The following is a 26,336-nucleotide window of genomic DNA, read 5'->3' as shown; positions in this document are numbered from 1 at the left end:
CTCCTCGCCAAGGCCACGGGGTCCTCCTCCCTCTCCAACAGCGGCGGGTCTTGGATGATCTCCTCCGCCAAGGGCAACGGGGTGTCGGGGGCCACGGCTCGGAGAGGAACGGCGAGCAGCGGAGGCTGGCTGCGCGAGTTTCCGCCTCCGTCTCTGCGGGAGCCGCCTCCCTCTGGGCCTTGGCTACGACTTCAGCCTGCCCCTTTGCCACCTGGGCGGCCGCCTTCTCCGCCGCCTCGCGCTCTTCCCGCGCTTCGCGGGCGTTCCGCTCTGTGGCCTCCCTAAGATCGGCGCGGGGGTCCACGCGGCGGGAGCTCGAAGACCCTCCAACCGGCCCCATGACGGAGCCGCCCGGGCCCCGCTCAAGAGAAAGCGGCGCCCTGTCCAGCAAGCGAAGAAAAGTTAAGAAGACATTCGAAGAAAAGAGAACAACGACGAGACTGCGGCAAAGCAATTAAAGACTAACGCCGAGACCGCCTGGGGCTGTTTCACAGCCTTGCCGAAGCGGGCCGCCTTCGCGGCCGCCTCTTCTCGCTTCGTCGCCGCGGTGGAAGGTTTGGACTTCTTCGGCCGACTGCCGAAGAGGCCTAGAGCGGCCCGACGCTTCTGCGCGCCTCCGGCAGCCGGCACGACGGACGAGCCCGCGCCCTGTTGGTCGGTCGCCGGCTGGCGACGCGGAGCGACTTCGGCTTCAAAGTCGTCCGGCCAGTCCTCGAAGCTCGCGGTGAACCTTGAGCCTCCGGGCTCGGCACTGTCCCCCACGACGGCGTCTTCCATGGCAGCCGCTCCCAAGTCCGGGTCGTCAACATCATCCACCGTGCGGTCGGGGGCGTACTGGCGTTCGACCCCTGCCGCCCCGGCCGGCGGCGCAAGAAGAGGGCTCTGCACAGAGAACCGGCTGGTCAGAAGCCGGCCGTCACGAAGCCGGCTGACGACGAAAAAGAAGATAAAGAGAGAAACTTGCCACGGGTGGAGGATTTGCGCGAGAATACGGCGCCTTGCCGTACTGCCAGTCCCCGCTGAGCTTGCAATTGGCAATGTAGTTGACCATAAGCGCCACCTCCGCGTGGGGCATCTCCCATGTGCTCAGCCGGCTTGGGTCGAAGCGGCCGCTCATCTGACACATCATATGGGGCCGGCTCTGGAGAGGAAGGATCCGGCGCTCCACGAAGGCGGCCACCAAGTCGGCCCCGCGCAAGCCTTCCGACTGAATCAGCACCCGAAGCCGGGAGAGGGCGGCGTTCCCGGCCGAAGACAATGACCGGGATCGGAAGCTCCACGAGGGCTGCCTCCCAGCCAGCGGGCTGGCTACGTAAGCCGGCAGGTTGATTTAGTCTTCTTGCTCGGCGACGTTCTTCACATAGAAATAAGATCTCTGCCAGACCTTTACCGACTGGATCAGGGGGATGGGCGGGAACGGATTGTTCTCGCTCGCCCTCCTCATGGCGATGAAGGCTCCGCAGGGGGCAGGCACACCGGCGACGACTGTGCCGAGCTTGCTCTGGAAGAACTCTCCCCAGAGCTCCAGCGTGGGGAGCAGCCCTAAGAAGCCTTCGCAGAGGGAGACGAAGGCCGACAGCAGCATCACCGCATTGGGCGTGAGGTGATGCGGCTGGAGGTTGTAGAAGTCGAGGAAGGAACGCAGAAACCCGCTCGCCGGGAGGCCGAAGCCGCGCAGGCAGTGCGAGCGGAAGACGACCCGCTCGCCCTCCTCCGGCGCCGGCGAGATCTCCCTCTCGGGCACCAGGCGGACCTGAACGCGGTCGGCGCCGGGCAGGCGCCGGGTCTGGCGAAGGAACTCCACGTGATCCTCATGGACGTTAGAGCCGTCCCAGGAGCTTGACAATGCCATGGGAGCGAGGTGGCGTGGAGACGCGATGGCGCTGAGACGGGAGGCTGCGGCGGCAGTGAGAGGAAGAAGACGAGAGTTAGGAGGGACGGAGTGGGAGGGAGCGCGCGAACCTCTGTCGCTCCCCCTCCTCCCCCTACTTATAGGCTCACGTGGCGGAGCCGAGGAGGCGTGGCGTGGGGAAGCGTGGGGGTCGATCGTGCCCACTTCCCACGCCCCGCGATTACCGATCCTTAATGGCGAGACGAAAACTGCCTTGAGAAGGCGAGCGGCCCTGTGGGCCACGGGAGATCCGCGCCCGGACCGAGGCTCGCGAGTGGCGGGCCCGGGCCTGCGGCGGCGTCCCGTCGCGCGCGTGCGCTCGCAGGATCCTGCCGACACGTGGCCGCGAGAGGGCCCGTGGTCAGCACGCAGGTCCCCTCTCCTCCCGCCTGCGCGGGGCTATCTGAAGTTGGCGTATGCCCGCAAAGCCGGCTCTTCAGGATAGGAAGCTGACCAAGCTTCTCATCCCCCACTGCTCACCTCGGAGCTCGATCAGCTTCGGGGACTACTGTCGGAGTAAATAGCCATGGGTAGCCTAGCCGGCCTACCCTGGCACTTCTAAGAAAATTACGAGCCAGGCCGGCTCTCAAGAACCCAAGACATGGGGCCGCCTTCCCCTAGCCGGCTGCGATCAAGGCCGGCTTTCGGAAGGTGGTCCGACTTTAGCCCTCATGAGAGGGCCGACTCCAAGAAGCCGGCTGTGAGAAGGCCGACTCCTACGAGCCGGCTCCCCGTAAAGCAGTCAAGACCGTACCCACAAAGTTTGCACCCACCTAACGGCGGTGCGATGGGGCGTGGCTACAGAAGAGCCTGCCACCCTCGAATCCCGGGGCACTCCTGGCACAGTGCGCCGTATGGGGTAGGCATGACCCGTCCGGCGCAGCACTGTTGCCATGTTGACCCTGGCCTCACCCACGACGGGCCGCCAGCACGGCCCACAGGCGGTGGGCCCCTTAGAGCAGAGAGACGGCTGAAGGCGGCCACGCTTCCAACCAGCCGGCCCAAGACGGAGCCGGCTCCCCGCAGCCGGCTTGCCGCCTCCCTCGAAGAAGACGCCCCATTAAGGAGACAAGACGCGGTAAGTCTACAACGATCGTCCGACGGGCGGCGGTACTGTAGCCGCGCTTACCACGATGAAGCTCACGTCAACAAGATGAGGCTACAGTGACCAGCCGCCGACCTGGCCCCCGGACAGTGGGGCCTGCCTGTCGACCAAGGAGTTGGCAGCCGGCGGGACCCACCAGCGCGGGCCCCAGCAGCCGGCGCAGAAGCCGGCGAGCGCAGTCACAGACGGCTGGGCCCCGCGCCCAGCCGGATTACCATTGTACCCCCGGGGGGTAGGCCTATATAAACCCCCCGGGGCACCCATGCAAAGGGTTGGACCCCCTGCTAGTTCTAGACATCATACAAGGAGAAGAAGCAGGCTAGCCGTGCCCTTTCTTCCTCCTCCCCCCAAAAACAGCTCAAGGAGCGTCGTGTAGCTACTCGATTCATCTAGTGAGCATGCGGAGACCCCGCAGAGCAGCAGTAGGGGTGTTATCTCCTTGGAGAGCCCCAAAGCTGGGTAAGATCCGCCGGCATGCATGTCTTCGCCTCATCCCGCTTCCGGGCACAGGCGACGTCTTACTGGTTCCCACAAAGATAAGCCACCCGTTGGCATATGTCGCACCTACCACCCGACAAGCTTCTACCCACTTAGTAACGTAATCAACAGCGACTAAAATATGTGTGTATCCATTAGAGGAAGGAAAAGGTCCCATATAATCAAAGCCCCAAACATCAAATGGTTCAATAACAAGTGAATAATTCATAGGCATTTCTTGACGTCTACTAATATTACCAATTCTTTGACATTCATCACAAGATAAGACAAACTTATGGGCATCCTTGAAGAGAGTAGGCCAATAAAAACCGGATTGCAATACCTTGTGTGCGGTTCTATCTCCAGCATGGTGCCCTCCATGAGCTTCGGAGTGACACTTACGTAGGATCTATTCCCATTCATGCTCAGGTACACAACGTCTAATAACACCATCTACTCCTTTATAAAGGTGTGGGTCATCCCAGAAGTAATGTCTTAAATCATAGAAAAACTTTTTCTTTTGCTGGTATGTGAAACTAGGTGGTATAAATTTAGCAACGATGTAATTAGCATAATCAGCATACCATGGAGCAGTACGAGAAGCATTTATGACAGCTAATTGTTCATCAGGAAAGCTATCATTAATAGGCAGTGGGTCATCAAGAACATTCTCTAACCTAGACAAGTTGTCTGCAACGGGATTCTCAGCTCCCTTTCTATCAATATTATGCAAATCAAATTCTTGTAGCAGGAGAACCCATCTAATAAGTCTAGGTTTAGCATCTTTCTTTTCCATAAGATATTTAATAGCAGCATGATCAGTGTGAATAGTTACTTTAGAATCAACAATATAAGATCTGAACTTATCAGTAGTAGCATAATTTCTTTGAGCACTGTATAGAGTTTTACTAGCATATTGAATAACATTTAATTTTATATCAACTCTTTGTCCTAGAACAGCCCCTACAGCATAATCACTAGCATCACACATGATTTCAAAGGGTAAATTCCAATCAGGTGGCTGAACAATAGGTGCAGAAATCAAGGCTTTCTTAAGTATTTCAAATGATTCTACACAATCATCATCAAAGACAAAAGGGATATCTTTTTGTAATAGGTTAGTCAGAGGCCGAGAAATTTTTGAGAAGTCCTTAATGAACCTCCTATAAAAACCGGCATGACCAAGGAAACTTCTTATACGTTTGATGTCCTTGGGACACGACATCTTTTCAATAGCATCAACTTTAGCTTTGTCAACTTCAATACCTCTTTCAGAAATTTTATGCCCCAAGACAATACCTTCATTAACCATAAAGTGGCACTTCTCCCAATTCAAGACAAGGTTAGTTTATTCACATCTCTGCAAAACTCGATCAAGGTTGCTCAAGCAATCATCAAAAGAGGATACATAAACAGAGAAATCATCCATGAAAACTTCACAGGTCTTTTCACAAAAGTCAGAGAATCTAGCCATCATGCATCTTTGAAAGGTAGCAGGTGCATTACATAAACCAAAAGGCATATGTCTATAAGCAAAGGTACCGAAAGGGCAAGTAAAAGTAGTCTTTTCTTGATCATCAGCTGACACAGGTATTTGAGAGAAACCAGAGTAACCATCTAGAAAGCAAAAATGTGTATGTTTGGATAATATTTCTAGCATTTGATCAATAAAAGGTAAAGGGTAATGATCCTTTTTAGTAGCTTTATTTAATTTGCAGAAATCAATTACCATCCTATAACCTATAATAATTCTTTGCGGAATCAATTCATCTTTATCATTAGGAATGACAGTAATACCTCCCTTCTTAGGGACACAATGGACAAGGCTTACCCACTGACTATCAGCAACGTGATAAATTATACCTGCTTCAAGGAGCTTTAATATTTCCTTTCTTACCACTTCTTTCATCTTAGGATTTAGCCGTCGTTGGTGATCAATAACTGGTTTGGCGTCTTTCTCCAAATTTATTTTGTGTTGACATAGAGTGGGACTAATGCCCTTAAGATCGTCAAGAGTATATCCAATAGCAGCACAGTGCTTCTTCAGAGTTTTCAATAATCTCTCTTTTTCATGCTCTGAAAGGTTAGCACTGATAATAACAGGATATATCTTCTTTTCATCAAGATAAGCATATTTAAGAGTATCAGGCAATGGTTTAATCTCAAACATGGGATCACCCTTGGGTGGAGGAGGATCCCCTAGGATTTCAACAGGCAAGTTTTGTTTCAGAATAGGTCCCTGTTTAAATAATACTTCATCTATTTCCCTTCTTTCATGCATGAACATATCATTTTCATGGTCTAGCAAATATTGTTCTGAAGGATCAGTAGGAGGCACGGCAATAGAAGCAAGACCAATAATTTCATCTTTACTAGGCAATTCTTTATCATGGGGTTGTCTATGAAATTTAGCAAAATTAAACTCATGAGACATATCCCCTAAACCAATAGAAACAATATCCTTATTGCAGTCTATCTTAGCATTAACAGTATTCAAGAAGGGTCTACCAAATATAATGGGACAAAAGCTATCTTGTGGGGAACCGACAACAAGAAAATCAGCAGGGTATCTAACTTTCCCACACAAGACTTCAACATCTCTAACAAACCCAACTGGTCAAATAGTATCTCTATTAGCAAGCTTAATTGTAACATCAATTTCTTCTATCTGAGCAGGTGCAATATCATGCATAATTTCTTGGTATAAGAAATGAGATATTGCACTAGCACTAGCACCCATATCACATAAGCCATGATATCAATGATCTCCTATTTTAACAGAAATAACAGGCATGCCTACAACAGGTCTATGTTTATTTTTAGCATCAGGTCTAGCAATTCTAGCAGCTTCATTGCAGAAGTAAATAACATGTCCATCAATATTATCGGCCAAGAGATCTTTAACCATAGCAATCTTAGGTTCAACTTTAATTTGCTCAGGGGGTTTAGGTGTCTTAATATTACTTTTGTTAACCACAGTTGAAGCTTTATTATGATTCTTTATGCTAACAGGGAAAGGTGGTTTCTCAATATAAGCAGCAGGAACAACAGGATCATCATAAGTGATAGTCTTTTCTTCAACTTTAATAGGTGCTACTGCTTTTACTTCAATGGGAAGATTATATTTAAACCACTTCTCCTTAGGGAGATCAACATGAGTAGCAAAGGATTCACAGAAAGAAGCTACTATCTCAGAGTCAAGTCCATATTTTTAGTGCTAAATTCACGAAAAGCATCGGTATCCATAAAAGATTTAACACAATCAAACTTAGGTGTTATACCTGACTCCTTACCTTCGTCGAGGTCCCAATCTTCAGAGTTGTGTTTAATTCTTTCCAATAAATCCCATTTGAATTCAATAGTCTTCATCATAAAAGATCCAGTACAAGAAGTATCGAGCATGGAGCGATTACTGAGAGAAAGCCGAGCATAAATTTTTTGAATAATCATTTATTTTGAGAGATCATGATTGGGGCATGAATATAACATTGAGTTAAGCCTCCCCCAAGCTTGAGTGATGCTTTCTCCTTCGTGAGGCCAAAAATTATATATATAATTACGATCACGATGAACAAGATGCATAGGATAAAACTTCCGATGAAATTCCAATTTCAATCGCTTGTAGTCCCATGATCCCATATCATCACATAGCCTATACCATGTCAATGCCTCTCCCTTCAGAGATAAATGGAAGACCTTCTTCTTGATAACATCCTCGGGCATACCTGCAAGCTTAAATAATCCACAAACTTCATCCACATAGATTAGGTGCAAATCGGGATGCAATGTTCCATCTCCTGCAAAAGGATTAGCTAGCAGTTTCTCTATCATACCCGAAGGAATTTCAAAGTAAACATTTTCAGTAGGTTCAGTAGGCTGAGGAGCAACACTTTGCTCTATTGGTCAGTGTTGGGGATATGGTTACTGGAGGTAAACCGGCTAGGAGTGGCCGGGTTAGCTCCATGAAGATAGAAGCCCATGAAGATGTGAAGATGGTGGCGCTTTACGAAGGCCCAAGGCCCAAAGGCGGGTTAAAGCCTGTAGATGTGAACCAACTTTATCATGTAACTTGTATTATAAGTTAGAGGAATAGAGACCGAGCCGGACACATCTATGATTCGGCCTCAGGACTCTGTAAACCGGCGGGCGTTAACCTATGTATATAAAGGGACGACCCGGCCGCAGTTTGAGGGCAACGGACAACAACTCGAGAGCCAGGCAAAGCGGATTCGCTCCCTGGTCATCGAAACCCTAGAAATACCAATCACATCTAGATGTAGGCTTTTACCTTCATCGAAGGGGCCAAACTCGTATAAAACCCCTCGTGTCCCCTTGTCCGGTTTAACCCCTTTAAGGTAACCCGTAGCGATGGCTCCACGACTAAGTCCTTTCACGAGGACATCTGCCGTGACAAAACCACGACAGTTGGCGCCCACCGTGGGGCTATTGGCACGATGGTTTCGAGTTCTTGAAGGGCAGCTTTGATGGACTCAAGGGATATGCTGTGGGCCGGATGACAAAGAGTCATCGCGGCAAGCTCTACATCGACGACGCAGGATGGGGCCCCGAGGCCGGTTCAATCAAATATGGGTACTGGGTCCCCTTTGGTGGGATTCACGTCTTCATCGGCAAGATCGGCGAACCGGGCCCTGAGCCGGACACCTGCACCGACATCATCGAGACGGCTCAGCGTACAAGCCCTTCCCCGGTTCAGCCCGCAGCAAGGCATGTTTTTGTAGGTGTCATCCATGGAGCAGAATATGAGGATGGACCGGCATTTGATGGAGAAGCCGTTGTCTGCTCTGACGACGAGTCTTCAACTGGAGAAACCGAATCGCTATATCAGTTGCAGGACGGCCGGATTAGCGGAGGTTCCGATGGCAACAGTATTCCAGACCCCCCTTGATCTACTGAACCGGGTCGCTATCTTCATGGCCAGTACATAATCAGCACCCCACTCATCAACCGCCGCCGCAATGCTCTCTGGTTCAGCAACAGCAACGCCGGCGGGAGCAGGGGGCTCTGCGCCACCTCCGGCTCAGGTTCTGTCTGACTTGTTCGACACTTTGGCAACATTGATGGCCGCGGAGGTGGACGCAGCAGCCCGGGATCAGCACAATGCGGAGATCGCAAAGGTGAAAGATCAGATAACTCAGGCTAAAGCGGACCTAGTAGTAGAGAACGCTAGGATGGCTACAGAACGGGCCAAGTTGGAAACTCGGGCCTACCGGCTTAGGCTAGATCAGAATGCCTCAGAAGAAGTCATGAGAAGAAGATTCCGGTCGCATCTCCCGCCGAGTTATGAGCCAAGAAATCTCTTCAACACGCCAGGAGCAGGAACAAGTAACCAGCCAGTATTAAACCAGACGGAGCCGCCGGGAATAGGAGCGCCGGTTTAGCTGCGCACGATGGACCTGCCTCGTCAGAACAACATTGTGCCACAGTATGTTCCGACGCCCCCAGGGCATTACTCCAACCCGTTGGACAACATTGTGGCCTCCGCTTCACGATTGGTAGCCCTCTCGACCGACGGCGAGTCACCGGTTGCGATTGAGGCACGACGGGCCAGAGAGCTCCTTCAAACAGCTTTAAACCAGCAGCAGGCTTATTCGCATAGTCGTGAGAGGATTCATTCCACCCCCACCCCCACCCCACCCGCCCGAGCCGGAGCTACAGCAGGCATGTTGAGGATGAACCGGCCGTGTCCAGCAGTGCACGTCGCCATAACTCGCCGCGAGGGCACAACCCAGCAGGTGCAGGTGCAAATGCGCAGGATGTGGTGGATCATGGTCGTGCACGTCGAGAGGCCGAGTTAGAAGCTCTACATGGAGCCCGTCAACCTACTCCGGTTCACCCTACCGCTTCAGTAGAGCCAGGTGTGGTATTCAGTTCCTTAGGGGTGCCGTGTCTCACACCCGCTTTGCGTAATGTGCGACTGCCCAAGGATTTTAAAGGCCCTCGTAAGGTACCCAATTACACCGTCTATTTGCAACCAGAGGCATGGGTTGAAAGCTACGAGATGGCAATGGAGATGTTAGATGTGGATGAAGCGGTGTGTGCTAAATACTTCACCATGATGTTGGAAGGGACAACTCGTACTTGGTTGAAGAGCTTACCAGCTAACTCTGTCGGATCATGGGCCAAATTGAAGCACCAGTTTATCCAGAACTTTAAGGATACTTGTAAGCAGCCTATGTCAAGTGTGGACCTGGCCGCTTGTGTCCAAGAGGATGGGGAGTCTACAACCCATTGGGTGAAACGGGTCTCAGCTATTCTGCATTCGTCGGATCGCATCAATGCAGACACCGCAGTGTTAACATTGGAGGGCAATTGCCGGTTTCTGCCACTCAAACAGAAGTTAGGAAGGCTCAAACGTCACTGCAATGATATGTCAACGCTTATGGCCGCTTTGGTTAAATATGCTGATTCATATAATACCAAAGACCCCGACTCAGAGGAGGACAAACCGGGGAAAGGGAAAAAGAACGGCAACACCAAGGGACAGCAGCATAACCCAGCAGGTCATGGGAATAATGGTAAGCGCAAGGCCGACAATAGTTTGGACTTTGTGGCTAACACCAATGCTCAGGAGAACGGTCAGCGTCGTAAGGGCAAACAACCCCAGAGGGGCGGAGGTTCGGGCCCCAATCTGGAGCGCCTGTTAAATCAACCTTGTCCAAAGAATGGATCAAAGGAGAAGCCAGCGTCGCATCTTTGGAAGGACTATTATATCATGCGAGAATTCAAGAACTTCATTATGTTTCAGTACGATAATGGCCCGCCCGGCGGTTCAGGAGGTGGTTTTCACGGGCCGGGTTACGGAGGCGGCGGCTCCGGTTCAGGATTTCAGGGCAATCAAACCGGACATAGCAATCAAGGGAACCAGGGAAACCAGGGAGGTTATAACCATCAGGGGAGCCAGCAACAGCAGTCGTCGGGTTACCAGAGCAATCCGAAGCAGTTAAATAGTGGGAAATATCATGTCTTCACCACTAGCTTGTGCAAGCGTGATCAGAAGCTTCACAAGAGGGTCGTGAACTCTGTTGAACCGGCTGTGCCTCAGTATTTGCGCTGGTCTGAGCAACCCATTTTATGAAGTAGAGAGGATCACCCACCCCGGGTTGACAATCCGGGTCATCTAGCCTTAGTGGTGGCACCTCAGGTTGGGGGGTATAAGTTCACCAAGGTGCTCATGGATGGGGGAAGCAGTATCAACATTCTATATTATGATACCTTCCGTCGTATGGGGTTGACAGATAAGAATCTTAAACCATCAAACACCATTTTTCATGGTGTGGTGCCCGGTAAATCTGTATATCCAGTGGGCAAGATAGCCCTAGAGGTGGAATTTGGAGATGACCATGATTCAAGGTCAGAAACATTGACTTTTGAGGTGGTGAAAATCAAGAGTCCATATCACGCTCTGTTTGGGAGACCGGCTTATGCCAAGTTCATGGCGAGGCCGTGTTATGTTTATCTGCAGCTTAAGATGCTAGGTCATAAGGGGACCATCACAGTACATGGGAGCAGGAAGATTTCTTTGGAATGTGAGGAAGGTGATGCGGCGTACGCTGAGTCGGTTTGTGCCACAGAAGAGCTGAAGTTTTACAAAGACAAGGTTGATCCGGCAGGCATGACTTCTTTGAAAAAGCCAACTACAGAGCATGATCCGGCGTTGAAGTTTAAATCGGCCACAGACACTAAGATGGTTGATTTTGTTCCTGGTGATTCATCCAAACAGTTCAGCATCAGTGCTAACCTGGATCCCAAATAGGAAAGCGCGCTCATCGAGTTCATCCGTGAGAACCGGGACATCTTTGCATGGAAGCCTTCTGACATGCCAGGTGTACCGAGGGAACTCGCTGAGCACACACTTAATATTGATCCTAAGTTTAAACCGGTCAGACAGTTTCTCCGCCGCTTCAATGAAGAATGGCGCAAGGCTATTGGTGAAGAGGTAGCCCGTTTGCTGGCCGCAGGGTTTATCGTGGACGTCTTTCACCCGGAGTGGTTGGCTAATCTAGTGCTGGTTCTCAAGAAAAATGGCACTTGGCGTATGTGTGTGGACTACACAGACTTGAACAAAGCTTGCCCAGCAGATCCCTTTGCCCTCCCTCGTATTGATCAGATTATTAATGCTACGGCGGGTTGTGACCGTTTGTGTTTTCGGATGCTTATTCTGGTTATCATCAGATTAAAATGGCAGTTAAGGACCAGGAGAAGACATCTTTTATAACTCCCTTTGGAGCCTTCTGCTATGTCTCCATGCCCTTTGGGCTCAAGAATGCCCAGACGACTTATCAACGTTGTGTTCAGAATTGTCTTCATAAGCAGATTGGGCGCAATGTTCATGCATATGTGGATGATATCGTGATAAAGTCCAGAAAAGAGGAAACATTGATAGATGACCTGAGTGAAACCTTTGACATCCTCTGGGTTTACAAGATGATGCTCAATCCGGACAAATGTGACTTTGGTGTTCCGGCAGGTAAACTCTTGGGCTTTTTGGTATCAAATAGGGGCATCGAGGCTAATCCGGAAAAAAATTCAGCAATCACGTCTTTGGCTAAACCGGCATGTATCAATGACGTCCAACGTTTAGCCGGCCGGATTGCGGCTTCGAGCCGGTTTATCAGTCATCTCGGGGAGAAAGCTATCCCTTTGTACCAGATGTTAAAGAAAACGGATGATTTTGTCTGGAGCGATGCGGCTGGTAAAGCGTTTGAGGATTTGAAGAGGCAGTTAGCGGAACCGCCTATGCTTGCAGCTTCGATCGATAAAGAGCTTTTACTGCTGTATGTGGCTGCTAATGCCAGGGCTGTTAGTGTGGCTATTGTTGTAGAGTGCAAGGAGGCTGGGAAGGAATATCCGGTTCAACAACCGGTTTATTACATCAGTGAGGTCCTTATCGAATCAAAACAAGGGTATCCACATTGGCAGAAGCTGGTGTATGGGGTGTTTATGGAAAGCCGGAAGCTCAAACATTACTTTCAGGGTCACCCTGTCACAGTGGTCAGTTCATCCCCTCTGGGAGATATCATTCAAAACAGAGAAGCAACTGGCCGGATTGCCAAGTGGGCTATTGAGCTTGGACCTCACAGGCTCAAGTATACACCTCGCACAGCAATCAAATCTCAAGCACTTGTGGACTTTATCAATGACTGGACAGATTTGCAGGCGCCAAAGGAAAAGCCAGATAACACATATTGGACTATTCACTTTGATGGGTCCAGGAAATTGGAGGGCCCGGGGGCTGGAGTTATATTAACTTCCCCACGAGGTGACAAATTTTGTTATGTTCTTCGCTTAATGTTCCCTTGTACTAGCAATGCAGCTGAGTATGAGGCCTTACTCCACGGTCTTTGGATGGCTACGGAGATGAACTTAAGCCGGGTTAAGTGCTTTGGTGACACGGACCTGGTGGCTCAACAGGTATCTGGCACTTGGGATTCTAAGGCCCCACTCATGGCTGCGTATCGACGAGAGGTGGACATAGTGGCTGGTCACTTCAAGGGTTATCAAGTTGACCATATAGACCGGCGAAAGAATGAAGCAGCGGACGCTTTAAGTCGCCTTGGCTCTCAGCGTAAACTGGTCCCACCTAATGTTTTCCTCGACGTCCTACACAACCCGTCGATTAAGATACCAACAGAGGAGGAGTTGGCTATCCCTGACCCGGAGGCACAATTGGTGGCAGCTTTGCATGTTATACCGGATTGGACAATCCCGTACCTGGTATACATGAACCGGGGTGAGCTACCGGAGGATGAAACCTTGGCCCGGCAGATAATCCAGCGTTCCAAGTCAATGACCATAATCAATGGGGAGTTACATCGTTACAGCGTCACAGGGGCAATTCAGCGTTGTGTCTCTCCTCAAGAGGGTTGTGAGATTTTGCGAGAAATCCATGAAGGGGATTGTGGTCACCACGCCGGTTCAAAATCTTTGGTGGCTAAAGCTTTTCGTCATGGTTTCTATTGGTTAACAACTCATGTTGATGCTGAGGATTTAGTCAAGAGGTGCGATGGTTGTCAAAAATTTGCACACCGCACTCATATTCCGGCTCAAGAGTTGAGGATGATTCCAATAACTTGGCCGTTTGCGACTTGGGGGCTCGATATGGTTGGACCCTTTAAAAGATCCAAGGACAAAAAGACTCACCTGTTAGTGGCAGTTGACAAGTTTACCAAATGGGTAGAAGCAGAGCCAGTCAGTAAGTGTGATGCGGCCACGGCGGTTCAGTTCATCAAAAAGGTGATATTCCGGTTTGGCTTTCCACACAGTATTATAACTAATAATGGAACTAATCTGTCAAAGGGTGAGATGAAGGAATTTTGCCAACGTGAGCACATCCGGCTTGATGTAGCATCAGTGGCTCACCCCCAGTCTAATGGTCAAGCGGAAAGGGCAAATCAAGAAATCTTGCGAGGTATTAAACCCCGGCTTATGGTTCCTTTAAAGCGGACACCAGGTTGTTGGGTGGAGGAGTTACCTTCTGTGTTATGGAGCATTAACACCACACCTAACCGATCTACGGGTTATACGCCTTTCTTCATGGTTTATGGAGCAGAGGCGGTTCTTCCTAGTGACATCCGTCATGACTCGCCTCGTGTGGCAGCTTATGTTGAAGCTGATAATGAGAAGGCGCATCAGGACTCACTGGACCTGTTGGATGAGGAGTGTGATCTCACAGCAGCACGTTCGGCGATTTATCAACAAGATCTCCGACGATATCACAGCCGCCGGGTTAAGACCAAAACTTTTCAAGAGGGCGATCTGGTGCTCCGGCTCATCCAGGATCAGACTGATATGCACAAGTTATCCCCACCTTGAGAAGGACCTTTTGTGGTCAGCAAGAATCTGCACAACAGGTCATACTACCTCATTGATGTTTGAGAGCACAAAGACTCACGTAAATCAGAGGAGGAGACCAAGCGGCCATGGAATATAGCTCTTCTTCGGCCATACTATACTTGGGCCATAGGCTCTTCTTATGTACATACTTATGACAATGTGTATATTATATAATAAAGTAGAGCCTCGAATAAAGCGGGGTCTCTGTTCTTTTTACATCATGTGTGAGCCTAAAAAGAGCTTCTACTGACAAAGCGGAGTTTTGTTAAACCGTCCTCTACGGCCGCACGGATATAAAGAAAATCACTATGGGGCTTGGTCATATCTGAACCATAGCTACACCCCTTGATCGGTTTAAAACCAAAAAGGGATATCACTAGGGGGCTTGGTCATATTTGAACCATAGCTACACCTCTTGATCGGTTTAAAACCAAAAAGGGATATCACTAGGGGGCTTGGTTGTTTTCACACCATAGCTCCGCCTCTTGATAGGCTTTAAGCCAAAAGGAAATTATGTGGAGCCAAAGAGAATCTGTTGCATTAAGCATAGTTCAAACATAGGTAACCACTGAGCATAGCTCACATATTACCTGGGGGCTCCTTGCTTCTCAAAGAACAGTGAGCTCGAACCCTTGTAATAGGCTATCAAGCCAGGCTTGGAAGCTAGGTGTATTCACCTAAAACCCTGGGTTATCCTACCTCTTTAAGTAAGCCACTTCGTCCAGGTAAACCTGGTATGACCCATCGAACGTTTGACAAGTCAATCCCATGGACCCTGTCATTGTCAAAGTTAAAACGGTGATTGGTTAAAGATTGAGGTCCATCTTAACAGGCTTTGCAAAATGGTTTAACTTAGTGTCCTGGCAGCCCATGAAAAGCCTCGATTTAGGGCCTGGCAGCCCATGAAAAGCCTTGTATATTTTTTGACTTTGTGATTTTTTATGATAAGGGATTTATGAATATTTTTCTGATAAACCAGTGTTCTTTACAACCCGGCATGCCTTTCAAAGCTTAGTTGTCAGTACATGATCAGTTTTAAATCGGTAGTATATTCTTCTGGTCTGGTTTTTGACTAGATGTCACCAGCATTATGCAGCTATTATAGCTCAATATGGTTTCTATATGAACCGGCAAGAGGGAAAGGAGTTGACAATGCTATGGACTGGTGTTCTTCACCTTTACCGTACAAGCAGTTGGTCGGCTAAATGAGGTATGTCATAGGTAGTATTTATTTTATCTGGCTTAAATAAATCTTGGATATCCATCCAAGTTATGTATACCTTTTGGGCATCATGACCCGTCTAGTGGTAAACCACTAGGACGCTTTCAAGTTCTTACATGCAGGAACATAAAGTATAATGGATTATGCATAAATAGATCCCAAAAGTGGAACAAGTTTTCAAAATATCAAGCAACACAAGCATGCTCGATGGCATGGCAGACAAAGGTGTTTCTGCTATCCTATTACAAGGAGCTTCAAAACGGCTCAAATTGAATAATTGTTTCAAGCAGTGGCACACTATGGCTGATAAATCGGGCGTCGGTTTAGGATGCTTCATCGGGACGGCTTGACGATTGAGGGTCATCTTGTGCAATCACCTCCTCTTCATCCCTCCCCAGACGCTAGAAATCAACCATTGACCAATCGATTCCGGTTAAAGCTTGAAACACGACCTCTTCATGGATAAGGCTGGAGGGGTCAATGTCAGGAGCGTAAGTATGCTTACGGATTGGAGGCACAAGTTCTTCAACTTCATGGATCATGGCAGGCTGTCTCTTTCCTTCAGCATCGTAAACCGGCTGGAAATGAGATAAGTCTGTGTCCTCCGCCAGTTTGCTGGCTATTGGCCGCATCTCCTTTGTCAGCTTTCGGAGATCATCATTGTTGAAGTCTGAACCGTCGTCCTTCACACCAGGATATCCTATAATAATATCTGCCGCTTCAAGATCCGAAATCCATGCCTTGGCCCGGATTAGCACGGTCAGCGCTCCTGCTCTTGCGGCTGCTTTCTTAAGTTCTGCAATCTGGGCAGGTAGCATGGCCAGCTTCTCAAGGGTTTCTTTCAATGATGGCGCCGACTTGTTATATGCTGTCGTGCAAATAGCACGCTGGGATCCAGAATATAGCTGTTCCATTATGGTGTACGCCGCTTTAAGCTTCATCCGCATGTCAGAGCCCAGATGAGCAATACGGGTGCCTGTCATGGTTTAGTATCAGTAAACCAGTCAATGATAAGATCTTATGAATTAGACAAATGGCATGAGGAGGTACTTACCAAACACAGCGGACGTCATGGCATCAATGTGTCGTTTCAAGCCGGTCAGTTCGTCTACCACTGGCTTCAGGGCTGCTTCTGCATCCTCGGCTTTCCTGGTCAAACCGGCCTTTTCTGTTTCCCAATCAGCACGCTCCTTGTTGAAAGTCTCTTTCAGCTTCTCCATAGCTGCCAGGGCATTGGTCAGCTCCTCTTTGGCTTTGGGAGCTTTTGTTTGTTGAGACTTTACGTTCTCTTGAAGATCAGCGGTTTGAGCATCCCTCTTACTCAGCTCGGCCTGCAATGGCGAAGATATATCAACAACGGGATATGTATTTTCTGAAGTACCAAGCGTATAACAAGTTATGCACTTTGCACTTGGGGGCTAATGCCTATTTGCTCTGTTATCAACAAATCTTTCACAAGTCTCAAGTACAATGCAAGCATTATCCTTAACACTTGGGGGCTAATGTATATCTGTTTAAAACTGACACATTGATTCAAGACCCGGTTTACCTCGCAAAGCTAAACCGACCCTTGGGGGCTACACCGATGAAAGCTACATAACTACAATGATAACGTATCGGTTTTGTTTTTACTGAGGACTTGACATGTTGAGTATCAGCATGCAAGGATTAAGACATTACAAAGTCCTGGTTTAAGATTAACATCATAAACCGGCCCTTGGGGGGCACTTGGGCTGATATTTATACTTTGGAATCAAGAAAGAAAAGGTGATGAAAATACCTCATAGCGTTCCTTCATCAGGTTCACTAAACCGGCTTCATAATCATGGTTTGAGTGTAGACGGTTTAAAAAACCGGAGTGGAGCTCTTCAGCACTGAGATGGGTGTAGCTTGACAAATCAGTGCTCCATTTACCCTTCTCCATGGCAGCACACTCTTCCTTGGCACTATGTTTGGCCAAGACTACAGGATGGCCAGGAGAGTTGTGGCCCATACCGGTAATGATAACATCGTCTCCTTGGCCTCCAGTCGTTTTTACAGGTGATGGTGGATTGTCACTGGCTCTCACTGGACTGGAAGATCTATCGTTAGCCCGGATTAGATCTGCCGGTTCACTGTCAGGTACAGCAGTGTCAGCCTCTGGTTTATTATTCATATTCAGATCTTGAGGGGGTGGTTCGTCAAACGTGGCTTCTGGATTCGGACCCGCCGGTTCAGCCGTTTGTTCTGGTTCACGGACCACCTGGTCTTCGGGCGGATTGTTCACCCGAGCCTTTTTGTTGGGTCTAGCTTTCGCCCTAAATTAGCAATAGATGTGAAGGTTAAAGCACACTACGAGGTATGAACAACATCAAAATAAGGAGTTCAAGTACTTACCTAGCTACGGTTTTGAGAGGAGGAAGTTGGGTCGCTGTTGACTCGCCAGAGGATGAGGAAGGTGTCACCTGATAATTTGAATCGGACGGATTAAGAGGTTGTTAGAAATAACCTGCCTTGGGATAAGAATTTTCAGAAGTGGGGGAGACCTCAGATCGGCGCTTCCGAATCGGAGTGTCAGGTAAACTGGCTGAAGTAACCTGTTGGCCGTTGTGCCAGGTTGTTCGGCGAGCCTCGTGCTGCTGCGTCTTCAAAATAAATGTTGGATCCAAGTAAGCAAGAGGATGAGAAAAGCTTACTTTCTGGACCGCTTGACGGGTTTTTTGTGTTGGCATAGAGTCTGAACCAGAGGAAAGGGTAATTACCTCTACATCATCAGCCTGGCTGCCTTCCACGTCCTCCTGATAAGTATCATTGTTAATGAGATGCATGAAAAGGGAGCCAAGTGAATCAAGTTCTACCTCAACTTCCGGTTCATCTGCATCTTCATCAAGTTCCATGTTGATGCATTCAGCTATTTTCCGCTTTGAGGTTCTCTTGACGGCTTTTGTTTTGGGACGGGATGGCTTTGCCTCTTTGTCTGCAGGTTTCTTTTTCCAGAATGGATCATCACCCTATTTATAAACAAACAGAAGGATATTCATGGTTTGAATAGTTTAAAAAGATGTTGAAGATAAAAAGAAGGACAGTACTTACAGCAGGCAGTTTATTTTTTGTGTAGAAGGGGTTCAAACCGGTTCAGCGGCAGACAGTTTCTGATTCATTCAAAATCTTCTTAGCACCTTCAGTGACTTCTTCATCGGTTAATTGAATATTGATGTGGCGTTGGGAGTCTTCTAATTCACCGGTGTACTCACACATTAAACCGGAGCGGTGACTTAATGGCAAGATGCTCCAGGATATCCAGCAACGCACAAAGTCGACGCCTGATAAACCGTTGGCCATAAAGGCTCGGAGCTTGGCGAGTTGAGGGGCATATGAGGCCCGTTCCGCAGCACTTAAACGTTGCGGCAATGGATGAGTGTTGGAAAGCCGATGGGCACGATAGCCTGTAAGAGGTTCCTCATCTTCAGGGGAGGTATCCTTACAGTAGAACCAAGTTTGGTTCCAATCCTTGGGGTGACTGTGTAGCTTCGCATGAGGGAACTCAACCTCTTTCCGTTTTTGAATAGAGACGCCACCCAGTTCAGTGTTGGGACCGCCCAAAAATTTTGTGCGCCGGTTCAAATGGAAGAAATCCCGGAACAGCTCAGCAGTTGGTTCTTCTTGTAAGTACACTTCACAGAAGACTTGGAAGTTGCATATATTGGACACCGAGTTGGGTCCAATATCTTGAGGGTGGAGCTGGAAACTGGCCAGAACATCCCGGAAAAACTTCGACCCGGGCGGTTTGTAACCACGGCCTATGTGGTCAACAAAAACCACTACCTCACCTTGTTTAGGGGTAGGAGGATTCTCTATTCCCGAAACTCACCACCGGATCTTAGTCTTTTTTGGCAAAGTAACAATACTGACCATTCCATTCAGCTGTTCTTCGGTAACCCGGGAAGGAGCCCAGTTGCAAGCATAAAACTATTTGGCCATTGCAAACAAAAAGCTAAAAGGAAATACCGGTTTACAAATCATTCATGGTGGTACATAAGGTGCGACGGAATAAAGATATACAGGTATGTAAAATTGCATAAACCGGAGGCTGATACAATAATGAATGACAAGGTAATATCAGAACAAAGGTATACACATGCTGTTAAACCGGGGTATAACAATGGAGGTAAAAAGGGCTTGCCATTTCACCAGGGGACTAATGGTATGTGATAGGTTCCTTTTACAAAGGTAAACCGCCTATGTGGTAAAGAGGGTACAGGTCTAAGGTAAGAATGACTAAGGTAAAACAGGTTCCACAAGGGGACATGGGAATTTTGGATCTATCGAAAGACGGGAAAGCAAAAATATTTTGACCTAAAAGGGTTGGACCCAAAGCAGTTCGTAATGGTTCAGATTGGTTTTTTTGCGCACAAAAGGTTTGTTGTGGTAGCAGAAGGTAAACCATTACGAGGAATATATCAAGCTTGAGGTTTTCTATCCATGGACTAAGGAGGAACAGGTAAGAGCAGCACTGGATCCCTGATGAACTTCGATGAACTGCGAAGAACGACGAAACCCTAGACAGATCTACAAAGGGGAAAGGAAAAGACTTACAGCGACTGATTGAAGCAACGAAGGAACGCCACAGCTCTCTAGTGCAACCAGGTTGATGCAGCGGCCGGCGGAGAGACGGAGGCAAAGCTCGGTGATGGCGGCGGCGCTCAGGGACAGAGATGTCGCAAGGAGGAAGAAGAGGTGAAGGAGACGAAGGGGAAAAAGAGAAGGGCCCGTGGTCCTATTTATAAGGTGAACCGATAAGCGACAGGTGCGTAAATCGAGGAGCTAGAAATGGATAGTTAATAAGGATGTCGCCTTGAGGGTTGGATATTCATTAATGAAGGGTATCTTTGGCTTCAATGGGTAGATGACGTCATAATGATTTACTGCGGATTTAACGGATGACGTCACGGCGATTTACCAGATTTATACGAAGGTTCTAGGGCAAGAATTTTTCTAAGTATTGAAGATTGACATGAACAAGTTCAAATCAATCTGGGGCCTAATGTTGGGGATATGGTTACTGGACGTAAACCGGCTAGGAGTGGCCGGGTTAGCTCCATGAAGATAGAAGCCCATGAAGATGTGAAGATGGTGGCGCTTTACGAAGGCCCAAGGCCCAAAGTCGGGTTAAAGCCTGTAGATGTGAACCGACTTTATCATGTAACTTGTGTTGTAAGTTAGAGGAATAGAGACCGAGCCGAACACATCTATGATCCGGCCTCGGGACTCTGTAAACTGGCGGGCGTCCACCTATGTATATAAAGGGACCACCCGGCCGCGGTTTGAGGGCAACAGACAACAACTCGAGAGCCAGGCAAAGCGTATTCACTCCCTGGTCATCGAAACCCTAGCAATACCAATCACAACTAGATGTAGGCTTTTACCTTCATCGAAGGGGCCGAACTAGTATAAAACCCCTCGTGTCCCCTTGTCTGATTTAACCCATTTAAGCTAACCCGTAGCGACGGCTCCATGACTAAGTCCTTTCACGAGGACATCTGCCATGACAAAACCACGACAGTCGGGGTGAACATACCCCGAACAAGCCCCTCAAAGGATTATGTTCCATAGTAACAAGTGACAGTAAATTTCAGCACACTATATAAACATTTCCTTACCAAATTCCACATACCAAAGGCGCTTCACTCCCCGGCAACGGTGCCAGAAAAGAGTCTTGATGACCCACAAGTGTAGGGGATCTATCGTAGCTTTTCGATAAGTAAGAGTGTCGAACCCAAGAGGAGAAGAAGGAAATGATAAGCAGTTTTTCAGTAAGGTATTCTCTGCAAGCACTGAAATTATCGGTACCAGATAGTTTTGTGATAAGGTAATTTTTAACGAGTAGCAAGTAATAAAATTAAATAAGGTGCAGCAAGATGGCCCAATCCTTTTTGTAGCAAAGGACAAGCCTGGACAAACTCTTATATGAAGGAAAGCGCTCCCGAGGACACATGGGAATTATCGTCAAGCTAGTTTTCATCACGTTCATATGATACGCGTTTGGTACTTTGATAATTTGATATGTGGGTGGACCGGTGCTTAGGTACTGTCCTTACTTGGACAAGCATCCCACTTATGATTAACCCCCATTGCAAGCATCCGCAACAACAACAGAAGTATTAAGGTAAACCTAACCATAGCATGAAACATATGGATCCAAATCAGCCCCTTACGAAGCAACGCATAAACTAGGGTTTAAGCTTCTGTCACTCTAGCAACCCATCATCTACTTATTACTTCCCAATGCCTCCCTCTAGGCCCAAGCAATGGTGAAGTGTCATGTAGTCGACGTTCACATGACACCACTAGAGGGATGACAACATACATCTCATCAAAATATCAAACGAATACCAAATTCACATGACTACTTATAGCAAGACTTCTCCCATGTCCTCAGGAACAAACGTAACTACTCACAAAGCATGTTCATGTTCATAATCAGAGGGGTATTAATATGCATAATGTATCTGAACATATGATCTTCCACCAAGTAATCCAACTAGCATCAACTACAAGGAGTAATCAACGCTACTAGGAAATCACAGGTACCAATCTGAGGTTTGGATACAAAGATTGGATACAAGAGATGAACTAGGGTTTGAGAGGAGATGGTGCTGGCGAAGATGTTGATGGAGATTGACCCCCTCTTGATGAGAGGATCATTGGTGATGACGATGATGATGATTTCCCCCTCCCGAAGGGAAGTTTCCCCGGCAGAACAGCTCTGCCGGAGCCCTAGATTGGTTCCGCCAAGGTTCCGCCTCATGGCAGCGCAGTTTCTTCCCCAAAGCTTGCTTATTATTTTTTCTCGGACGAAATACCTCATATAGCAGAAGATGGGCATCGGAGGGCCACCAGGGGGCCCATGAGGTAGGGGCGCGCCCAGGGGGTATGGCGTGCCCCCACCCTCGTGGCCAGGGTGTGGGTCCCCTCAGGTACTTCTTTCGCCCAATATTTTTTATATAATCTGAAACGTGCTCCCATGAAGTTTCAGGACTTTTGGAGATGTGCAGAATAGGTCTCTAATATTTGCTCCTTTTCCAGCCCAGAATCCTAGCTGCCGGCATTCTCCCTCTTCATGTAAACCTTGTAAAATAAGAGAGAATATGCATAAGTATTGTGACACAATGTGTAATAATAGCCCATAATGCAATAAATATCGATACAAAAGCATGATGCAAAATGGGCGTATCACCCGACTGCCGGCGCGAGCGCGACACCTTCCACCCAAATCACCGACCCCTCCACCAAATAATGAAGGAAATATGCCCTAGAGGCAATAATAAAGTTGTTATTTATATTTCCTTATATCATGATAAATGTTTATTATTCATGCTAGAATTGTATTAACCGGAAACTTAGTACATGTGTGAATACATAGACAAACAGAGTGTCCCTAGTATGCCTCTACTTGACTAGCTCGTTAATCAAAGATGGTAAAGTTTCCTAGCCATGGACATGTGTTGTCATTTGATGAACGGGATCACATCATTAGAGAATGATGTGATGGACAAGACCCATCCGTTAGCTTAGCATAATGATCGTTCAGCTTTATTGCTACTGCTTTCTTCATGACTTATACATGTTCATCTGACTATGAGATTATGCAACTCCCGAATACCGGAGGAACACCTTGTGTGCTATCAACCGTCACAACGTAACTGTGTGATTATAAAGATGCTCTATAGGTGTCTCCAATGGTGTTTGTTGAGTTGGCAAAGATCGAGATTAGGATTTGTCACTCCGTCTATCGGAGAGGTATCTCTAGGCCCTCTCGGTAATGCACATCACTATAAGCCTTGCAAGCAATGTGACAAATGAGTTAGTTATGGGATGATGCATTACAGAATGAGTAAAGAGACTTGCCGGTAACGAGATTGAACTAGGTATTGAGATACCGACGATCGAATCTCGGGCAAGTAACATACCGATGACAAAGGGAACAACGTATATCATTATGCGGTTTGACCGATAAAGATCTTCATAGAATATGTAGGAACATGAAAGTGCTAGTTATCGACTAGAGGGGGGTGAATAGGCGATTTTTATGAAAGTCTTCAAAACATGGGAGTTTCGAAGACAAACGATAGAAATGAACCTATAACCATGCAGCGGAAGGTAGACTACACTAGACAAGCCATAGTCAAGTATTCAATGAAGTGAGAGCACGAAGACTAATAGCAGCTAGGCAGTACGGATCAGGATGGAATATAGTATGAAACCAATCAGAACAAATAGTCACACAGTGAAGACAAATGGACAATGCAAAAGACAATGACTTCACAAGGACCAACTATAAATAAAGAGATGGTAAGGATAGAACCAGTTGCTTGTTGAAGACAATGATTTGTTGGACCAGTTCCAGTTTCTGTGACAACTGTACGTCTGGTTAGGGAGGCTAAGATTTAACTCAGAAGACCGTGTCTTCACCTTATTCCCCTTGAGCTAAGGACACCCAGTCCTCGCTCAATCACTCTGGTAAGTCTTCAAGGTAGACTTCCAAACCTTCATAGACTTCATTCACCGGCGATCCACAATGACTCTTGGATGCTCAGAACACGACGCCTAACCGGCTGGAGGATTCATAGTCATCAAGTGTAACAAGTCTTCAGATCACACAGACAGGAAGACTTCAGTGATGCCTAACACTCTTTGGCTCTAGGTGTTTAGGGCTTTGTCCTCGCAAGGATTTCTCTCTCAAAGGCTTCCAGGTGGGTTGCTCTCATATGACAAAAGTCGTGCACTAACTCTGAGCAGCCACCAATTTATGGTGTGGGGGTGGGCTATTTATAGCCACTAGGCAACCCGACCTGATTTGTCCGAAATGACCCTGGGTCACTAAGGAACTGACACGTGTTCCAACGGTCAGATTTCAAAACACACGCGGCAACTTTACTTGGGCTACAAGTAAAGTTGACTCATCCAGCTCTGGATGAGATTTGCTCTCATTGTCTTCGCTCGAAGACATAGGATTTTCGTTAAGCGTCACTTCAGTCACTCTGACTTTGTTCACTGGGACCCCACTTAACAGTACGGTGGTTCCTATGACTCAACAAAGAAGAAAGGAAACAACGAAAAAACTAAGTCTTCGCGCTCCATAGTCTTCACGCGATGTCTTCTCTTGTCATAGTCTTCAATGTGAATGTCTTCACATACCACCTTTGTCTTCAATGTCTTCATACATTTTTAGGGGTCATCTCCGGTAGGTAAACCGAATCAATGAGGGACTACTATCTGTGTTGTCCTACAATTCTCACAAACACAATAGTCCCTCAACCAGGTTTGTCGTCAATACTCCAAAACCAACTAGGGGTGGCACTAGATGCACTTACAATCTCCCCCTTTCTGGTGATTGATGACAAACTGGTTGAAGTTTTCAACGGGGATAAAAGTATGTCAAATTGTAAAGATTTAGATATTGTCTTCGTAAGTAGCAGAAAGGCTCCCCCTGAAGATGTGCATATAAGTATTTTGCTTTTGAATGCAAATGCACATGGCATGTTGTATTTGCGGAGCTCCTCTTCTTCTTATGAAGACAATTCATCATGCATAAAAGGATATAACAAAGATAATGACATGCATAATGAAAAATGGACGTCTGCAAAATGACTTCGTGCGGGATTTATCATCGCACATGCGGAATTTATCACCACATCACATAGTTGACGAAAAGGTAGCAGACGACCATCAAGTTTAAGTGTTACAACTCAAAACGAACCAAATGTATCAAAAGCGAGAGTTGTAAGCACTTGGCAAATGTAGCAAAAGTATAGAAACCACCCATATGGAGCCGCTTGAAGACTGTCAACTCATATGCTTCTCCCCCTTTTGTTAGTAAGGACCAAAAAGGTTTGAAGACATAGAGCTTGCTACTCATTCCCATGTGGAGTAGGCGATGCAGCAGGGTCGTCGTTGAGGTTTGGTGGTGCAGACGAACTTGGTGCAATGTCGATACGTGCTGAAGTTGGAGGTGGTGAAGTAGCATCATTTTGGTCATCAATGACTCTGGCATTAACTGTTGCAGCTGAGGAAGAATAGCCAGAGTCTTCGAGTGAGGGAGTCCGACGCAAGTGAGCATTCCTTGGAGGAGTTGAGTCAAACTTGAATCTCTCTGTGAAGTCATCGTCTTGAAGATCAGCTTCAGTACTGAGCAACGTCAAACTCTTCCATGACCTCCGACAGGTTTCATGTGTAACAAAGGCATTGTTGGTGGCAAGATTGCGAATGCGATTGACGTCCACCAAGAGACTTTGCATCTGACACTTAAGCCAGTCATGATGTTTGTCATGTTTCTGATGTAAAGCGACGAGAAGCTCTCGGTCGTTGAGAACACGAGATCGCTTCCGAGGCCTTTGAGCAATGGTGCTTTCAGTGGCTTCAGTTTGGGTGCGAGGGGCACGTGTATTGCCAGCCAAGGGATAAACACGTGAAACAGCCTGAACTCCTTCAATAGGCTGGGTGAAGCTTTGATGATCGACATTGTGAAGATAAATTGGCTCCTTTGCAGGTTCTGGGTAAATGGCTTCGACAGACAGATCAACCTCTGGGAAGAATATAAGGTGATTGCGCGCAGACGGCTGATAGTTGATAGCAGAGTGAAGCTTGATGAGGCGCATTACCCATGGAGCATAGAACTTCAGACCAAAGATATCGGAGCCAGATGTAGCCAATTGTCGGATGAATAAGTCTTGAGCATTGAAGCTGATGCCATTGAAGATATAGAAGACCAATGTCTTCATTGCTCCTTCAAGCTTCGCTGCAGGAGA

Source organism: Triticum urartu, chromosome 1 (assembly GCF_003073215.2).
Source record: "Triticum urartu cultivar G1812 chromosome 1, Tu2.1, whole genome shotgun sequence".
Lineage (NCBI taxonomy): Eukaryota > Viridiplantae > Streptophyta > Magnoliopsida > Poales > Poaceae > Triticum > Triticum urartu.
The sequence above is the reverse complement of the archived record's forward strand: the minus strand, read 5'-3'. Positions refer to the sequence as shown.